This window comes from Lepus europaeus, chromosome 8 (assembly GCF_033115175.1).
Source record: "Lepus europaeus isolate LE1 chromosome 8, mLepTim1.pri, whole genome shotgun sequence".
NCBI classification, from domain to species: Eukaryota; Metazoa; Chordata; class Mammalia; order Lagomorpha; family Leporidae; genus Lepus; species Lepus europaeus.
Window position 1 is genome coordinate 57,054,309 of NC_084834.1, and position 8,330 is coordinate 57,062,638.

At 39.7% G+C, this 8,330-nt stretch overlaps 1 non-coding gene across 1 annotated transcript; it reads right to left on the bottom strand.

Moving 5' to 3' along the window:
- Positions 1 to 328: 328 nt before the first annotated feature.
- On the bottom strand, positions 329 to 435 carry LOC133766098 (U6 spliceosomal RNA). The gene has a single exon (XR_009866654.1). It is a non-coding gene; the product is annotated as a U6 spliceosomal RNA (small nuclear RNA).
- Between the last annotated feature and the right edge of the window lie 7,895 nt (positions 436 to 8,330).

Below are 8,330 nucleotides of genomic sequence, written 5' to 3' on the forward strand. Positions count from 1 at the left end.
ATTTGGAGAGTAAGCCAGCAGATGGAATCTCTTTCTCTCTCTCTATCTCAAAATAATTTTTAAAAGACTCACTTTTAAAATATGCTCATATAAAATCATTCACATTTTCTGTTCATAGTTCTTTCTCTAATGATTTTCCAAGTTATCTTTTTTCTGTTAATTGTTCCATTCACCTAACTATGCAGTTTGTTATTTTTATTACATTTTTATTTATTATAATATATTGAGTACAGATTTCATAAATTCCATAGATAAAATTCCAAGAATACAGTACTAATTTCCTCCCTCCCTCTCTTTTTCTTCCTTCCTTTCCCTTTTTTTTTTAAAAAAAAATATGGAACACTTCACAAATTTGCATGTCATCCTTGTGCAGCAATGATGCTAATCTTCTCTGTGTCATTCCAGTTTTAATACATGTGCTGCCACAGTGAGCACCAAAATGCTCTTTCAAAAAATCATTTGTTGGGGCAGGCATTTATCCTAGTGGTTAAGACACTGGTTGGGAAGTCCACATCCCATATCAAAGTGCCTGAGTTCAAGCCTGGGTTCCACTTACAGCTCCAGATTCCTATTAAGATGCACCCCGGAAGGCTCAAGTAGATTGAGCTCTACCACTCACATGAGAAATGTGGGTTGAGTTCTTGGCTCCTAGTTTCAGCTTGGCCCAACCTAAGTCATGGTGGGCATTTGGGGAGTCAATCAGCAGATAGGAACTCTCTGTCATTCTCACTGTCTTTCTTTATCTCTGCCCCTCAAGTAAATAAATAAATTTTTAAACTAAAAAGTCTCCAGTTTCACCTTGAAATTCTTATTGAAGGGTTCAGAGGTGGAGATGATGTTACATAATGGGAAATGTCTTCAACAGCCTCCAGTAGTGAGCACAGCGAGGGATTTAATATGGCTGTTTCATCTAATCCCTTAATAAAAACTCAGAGACTTGACCTCAAAACACAAGGTTCATATGGTAATCTTGGTCAGGGACTAAGACAACTGCCACCTGCATGTACTTCATTGTCTGGCCTAACAGAACTCTAGAATATTTCATCAAAGGAGTCAGTATTCCACTAAAAATAATCTTTATCTTGTCTGATCAGAAATGTTATTTTCCTAAGCTGAGCTTCTGATAAAAGTAGTATAGCATAATCATTTGAGATTGGACTCTCATGTGAGGATTTAAAGCAGTGTTGAGTTTTGATGGAAATGGACTGCATATACCTAGATATGAGACATGTTATGCCATCTTTTCATGGCATTGAAGAATGTAAGCAAGAATGCATACAAGATGGGGGATCATCTCACCTGCATACAGAGTAGTAAACCATAAAAAGCATGATTTTAAGAGGTTGTCCATTGCACACAAATTAAAAGTTTGCTTAGAAAAAAAATTTCTTTTTTTTTTTTTATTTATTTGACAGAGTTAGTGAGAGAGAGACAGAGAGAAAGGTCTTCCTTCTGTTGGTTCACCCCCCAAATGGCCGCCATGGCTGCAGCTACACCATTCCGAAGCCAGGAACCAGGTGCTTCCTCCTGGTCTCCCATGCGGGTGCAGGCGCCCAAGCACTTGGGCCATCCTCCACTGCCCTCCTCGGCCACAGCAGAGAGCTAGACTGGAAGAGGAGCAACTGGGACGAGAACCCCATGCCCATATGGGATGCTGGTGCCACTGGCAGAGGATTAACCAAGTGAGCCATGATGTCGGTCCCAGAAAAAATATCTCTAAGATGTGTGCACTATGCATTTTTTAAGCTTTACTTATTTATTCAGGAGCGGGAAACTCCTCTCAACCAGTTCACTCTCCAGATGTCCGCAATGGAAGCATGGAGCTGGGAATCCAGGTTTCCCACATGAGGGGAAGAGACCCAAGCACTTGGGGCATCACCACTGGTAGTCAGGATCTGCATTAGCAAGAAGCTGGAGTCAGAAGCCAAAGCTGCATATCAATTCTTGGTACTCCAAAAAGGAATACAGGCATCTTAACTGCTAGGCCAAAAGGCAGGCCCTCATTTTTATTTTATTTTATTTTATTTTATTTTTTTAGAAAACTCTTATTTACTAAATATAAATTTTGAAAGTAGAAGTTTTGGATTATAGCGGTTTTTCCCCCCATAACCACCCTTCCACCCACAAAACATCCCATCTCCTACTCCCCCTCCCATCCCATTCTGCATTAAGATTCATTTTTCATTATCTTTATATACAGAAGATCAACTTAGTATATACTAAATAAAGATTTCAACAGTTTGCACCCACACAGATACACAAAGTATAAAGTACTGTTTGAAGACTAGTTTTACCGTTAATTCTCATAGTACAACACATTAAGGACAGAGATCCTACATGGGGAGTAAGTGCACAGTCACTCTGTTGTTGATTTAACAATTGACACTCTTATTTATGATGTCAGTAATCACCCGAGGCTCTTGTCATGAGTTGCCAAGGCTATGGAAGCCTCTTGAGTTCACAAACTCCGATCATATTTAGACAAGGCAAGAATCAAAGTGGAAGTTGGCCTTCATTTTTAAAAAACCGTTAAACTTTACAAAACCCTAAATATGTGTAGCTTAATTGTGCAATTTGTAAAAAAAAATTAGGAGATTCCAGAATGGAATACAGATTTGACCACAGAATCTAACTACATTGGAAATGTATGAAGCACCCTCACTGAAGTTGCTGACCTAAACAATTCTTGTAAGACATGAGCACTTATAAGGTACATGAGCACTATAGTCTGCTTAATGAAATTGTTTCCTATGGGGCAAGGGTTAACAATTCTAAGGCTTCTATGTATGTATAATAAAAGTGCACAATTAGGTAAATAGGTTTCAGGTGGTAGAAGACAAGTCTCTCACTGTTGAAGTGGGAGTTGACAGATAAACAAGGGGAGGAGATTAGAATGATCCATGTGGTAATGGATTGGAGTCAGAGATGCCAGTGTGAACTCAAGTTTAGATTAATATATATCCAGGTGGTCACATATAGAAAAGTTTATCAGTACAGATACATACAAAGGTCAGTGCATAGTGTATAAACAGGTCCAGACATATATTGCTATGGTCTGTCCTCTGAGAAGGCCTTGAAACACCACAACAGCAATTAATATACCCAGGACCCAGGTCTTAGTTTTTAATAATATACTCCGAAAAGAATTCTGGCTTCTGTAAAGAAATGGCTGGTTCTACGACAGGGATAGGAAATGCACAGCATTATCTGATAGTATCTTTTTTTAAAAGATTTATTTATTTATTTATTTGAAAGAGTTACACAGAGAGAAGGAGAGGCAGAGAGAGAGAGAGAGAGAGAGAGAGAGAGAGAGAGAGAGAGAGGTCTTCCATCTGCTGGTTGACTCTTCAGTTTGCCACAACGGCTGGAGCTGCATAGATCCAAAGCCAGGAACCAGGAGCATCTTCCAGGTCTCTCACGTGGGTGTAGGGGCCCAAGCACCTGGGCCATCGTCTACTGCTTTCCCAGACCATAGCAGAGAGCTGGATCAGAAGTGGAGCAGCTGGGTCTCGGACTGGTGCCCATATGGGATGCCACAGTGCTATGCCACATTGCTGGCCCCTATCTGATTGTATCTTGAACTAGCAGAAAGTAAGGAAGTGCTAAAATAAAATTAAAAACATTGTTAAACCCTAAAATGATAGTAATATGCCAGAGGAACACAGGAACCGACTTAAAAAAACAAAATTGGATTATAATTCAAGTTGTAAATATTAATATTTCCACACTGATATGAATAGTTATATACATTGAAAAGTGGAGAAGAGGAGACAAACATTCCAGGAAAAATTTCAATCATGTACATACACCCTACAAATGTTCACTACAAAAGAATGAGTTGTGCATGCTGACTTCCTTCCGTGGAGCACAGTACAGAAGAGGAGGTAAGACTTGCTCTACTGTGAAGAAGCCTAGCAAACCCTGCCTCAGTCAGGTGATGAAGGTCAGTATCAATAGTCCTGAGTCATCTTGCTGGCAGGGACCCTGACCCAGGAGGTAATGGAAAATGGCACTTTATTTCTACTGACTTCCTGGGTTCCAAAAATCATGAAAATTAATATGATAACCTTTGATAGGAGGACCTACACAAAATTGCTGATCAAAATGATCAGACATCAAAAACTAAGAAATTCTGAGACATCATCGCAACCAAGAAGAGTACAAGATATGTGACTACCAAATGTAGCAAGGTGTCCTCGATGGATTCCTGGCACACAGAAAGGATATTAGGGACTAGGCATTTGGCCTAGCAGTTAAGATTCTGTGCCGGATGCCCACATCCCATATTGGAGTACCTAGGTTGAAGACTCAGTTTCCCTCCTGATTCCAGCTTCCTGCTAATGCACACTCTTGTAGGCAGGTGATCACTCAAGTACTTGGGTCTCTGCCACTTACATGGGAGACCTGGATTCTCTCTCTTTCTCTCTTTCTCTCTCTCTCTCTCTTTCTCTCTCTCCCTCTCCCTCTTTCTTTCTTTTTTTCTACTTCATTCTCTTTCTCTTCCTTTCAAATGAATAAAAATTAGATAATTTTTAAAAAAGAAAAAGGACATAAAATAAAAATTAAGGAAATCTCAGTAAGATAAGGACTATGGTTAATAATAATGTATCAGTATTGGCTCACTAACTATAACAAATGTATCATACTAATATATGGTGCCAGTAATAAGAGAAACTAGTTGTGAGGTATACAGGAACCCTCTGTACTGTCATAATTTTTCTGTAATCTAAAGCTGTCCCAAAAAATCAAATTTATTCAAAGAAACTACAGTTTGCCTTATGACCTTACAAAAATCTGAGAAACACTGCAAGCACACGTTTAGTGTTAAAAAACATAGTTTGTTAGTGGGTCCACCAGAATGTTGTAGGTATAAATACACCCTAGGTATCCAGACAATTGTATCCATTGTATGAGGTTACTGGATATGAAACAGATAGTAAGGACTTGTGCAATCAACCTTGACTTTAGTTTTAGAAGAGTTTCTTTACTCATTCATTCAGCAAATATTTACTGGATGCTCTCTATGAACTAAGCAACATGCTCAGTATTGATTACATAATACCAAAAAATCAGATAGGGTCACAGCATTCCCAGAAAATCCAGTCTGGTAAAAAATATTCTATATGATAACTAAGCAGAGGCAAACACCTACTGAGGTGACTCCTGTTTCTAGCAGTGGCAATGTATAGCCCAAAGAGAGAAGCCCAGATATTTTCTGAGAGTTTAGCATGGGAAGGGAAGGCAGAAGAAGAAATCCAAGTGTTTAGAAACAATTGCAATCATTGAGATATAAATTCAACACAAAATGAGGAAAGGGAATAAGAAGAATTGTTAGAATGTAATCCTGTTTTTCCCAGATCTGGAAACCATGACCACTGATGCTGATGCTTGCACACAAGTTAAAATGTACTTGTTTCCTTCAGTGGCTTCCCATCAGCATTCCCAGAGCAGCAGCATCTGGGTCATAGCAACAAATTGGATGCTGGCCACTAAGACACAGTCCCGGGACACTCAGTTGGCATCCAGAGTCAGGGCATTCCAGAACCATGTTGTTATGAAGTGAGCAGCAGCCAGAATTTTGCAAAGCCATTGGGAAGAAGGTAGAGTTTTCTAATGAAATTGTGACCGTTTAATTCTGTCTATGTTGGCTCCAGGTTAGACATGCATCTTTACCAAGAAAATAGAAATTACAATAGCACTTGCTTAAAAGCCAGACAGCCTTTAAGCCTAAACACTAACTCCTGGATCTATCAACAAGACCTTAGATAAGATGCTTGGTTAAGCAAACCAAGGCTCAGAAAGGTTAAGCAAACTTCCTGGGTCATACAGCTCAGCTAAACTTTGAAGTCAAGTTGGACTCCAATGGTCAGTCTCTTTTCACTCCCTAAAGCTGACTTCACAGCAAGGACTGAGCTGTGTCACCGCCCATGGTCACTCATCCACCTGCTTGTCTCCAAGAAAAGAATGCCCAACATAAATGAACAGCACCACATCTTGCCACACTCCTTGTTGTAAAATAAAATCATTTCCTTCCCTCAGCTGGAGAGATTCTCTTTCCTTTTGCAATGTGTAATGGAACGCTCAACTTGTGGGCCTAATGTATCTCAGTATTTGCACAGAAAAGTAAAAGTAATAATTAGTAGAAGTTCTTGGTTACTGTCTAGTCACAAGCCTGAAAATACTTCTTCCTTTTGCTGTGGATGTCGCATTATTTCACTGTTTTTCTTTTTTCTTTCTTTTTCTTTTTTTTGACAGGCAGAACGGACAGTGAGAGAGAGAGAGAGAGACAGAGAGAAAGGTCTTCCTTTTGCCATTGGTTCACCCTCCAATGGCCGCCATAGCCGGCGCGCTGCGGCGAGAGCACCGCGTTGATCCGAAGGCAGGAGCCAGGTGCTTCTCCTGGTCTCCCATGGGGTGCAGGGCCCAAGCACTTGGGCCATCCTCCACTGCACTCTCGGGCCATAGCAGAGAGCTAGCCTGAAAGAGGGGCAACTGGGACAGAATCCGGCGCCCCGACCGGGACTAGAACCTGGTGTGCTGGCGCCGCTAGGCAGAGGATTAGCCTGTTGAACCACGGCACCAGCCTATTTCACTGTTTTGAGCCCATTTGAGATTAGCTCTTGGTTGACTTTCATCAGTTGACGCAATATTTCAGGTATCCATGGGTATATTTAAACTCCTCACCAATGAGCTGATGAATAAGAACTTACTTTAGGTAGCTTAAATACACCTCTAACCTTTACACAGAAAGGATCAAGAAGAGAACAAGATATAAATCCTATTAAAGCGAAAAAGAGTTGTATTCAATATAATCTGCATCAGATGAGCTGTGTAAAAAGGAAACAATAAGGAAAAATATTTTATTCCTAAAGTGAGTCATGGGGTCAAGAGAATATTGACTTTCTTAAGTAGGGAAAGCAAACTGTGGCTTAAGAAGTCCTGGGCTGGACATACTCTTGCTTTCCTAGATCTCATGACTGGCAGTTGAGAGAAGGATTATTTTCCCACTTCATGTGGGATCACAAGTATCTGCAAATTCCTGCAAATTCAGATGCCAGAGAGAAGTTTTGGATCAGCACACTGCACCAAATTAAAGGCTCCATGTTTCCCCTCATGCATTGCTGTTGATTGCTTAGAAAGCCAATATTTCCATCCCATTTACTTCAAATTCACTCCACTCTAAGGTGTTATTTTGCATGGCCAGCCCTCCTGTATTACTCCCGGGATAGCTGTTGAATTCTCTGTAATTAAAATCCTTGTGGGGAGAGCAGAAAGCTGGCCTTTTTCATCATTTTCTCATTAGCTTCGTTTTTCATTTCTATTGGATCATTGTTTAGGCTTGTCAGAGGGAAACTGCCATTAGCCTTTTGGCTGCAGTGTTGTTTTAACAGAGCAAATGGAATTTAGAAACCCAAACATCTCTTGACTATTTTCCATGCATAAAAGAAAGATGTTGCTAAACAAAGCAGTCTTTAAGGGTGTTATTTCAGCTATAATTAATATTTGATCTTCAAGTTTAGGTAAAGACTCTATCATTAAAGAAATTTTCACAAATGTTCAGTCCACATTTTAAGGGACTCAGTTGTATTTTCTATTAGGTGCCAAATCTAAGTGTCAGAAACTCAAGAATTTGGAAATCCACTCTGTGTTGGTGACTTTCTTTTGGTGTGATGACTGTTAGCCTTGATTTCAAATCGAAAGATACAACTGAAAACTGCTATTTGGAAACCATTGAAATCCTTTTGATTTTTAAGTATTTTAATCTCAGCCATCTTGTCCAAAATTTAACTCAAAGGGGCCAAATTTTGAACACTTACTTACATACATATGTGCATGTCTGGAACATACAAATCTATACATCCACCATATATCCACCTCTAAATTTTCCTCTTTTGTACCTGCCCAATTCTAACTCTGGCTGCATGTGTTGTTGCTAAGTCATATCAAGGAGAGTAAAGATAGCTGTTTCCTCTCATAATTCTAATCTGGCCTGACCTTTATCATCATGGTATTTAGGAATGCCTGGTACCAGGCTTTTACACACAACTAGATTGTACCAAGGAGCCATAAATAAACCCAAGGTTGCTGACACCATTGCAGACAGTGGGATCAAAAGAGGAAATTGCACTGAAACTAAACCTGATTTCAGATCAAAGAAAGCTTTATCCTTCAATTTTTTTCTTTTTGTTGACATTGGTTTTTACTCAAGTTTCCTCTTAACAGTGCCTTGCCTACTTATAAACCAGAGCAGTGTCCCTGACAAACACTGCTGTAACAGGGTCTTGGAAAGCACATACATTTTGAAGCTAAAACATTCAATGACTTCCCTT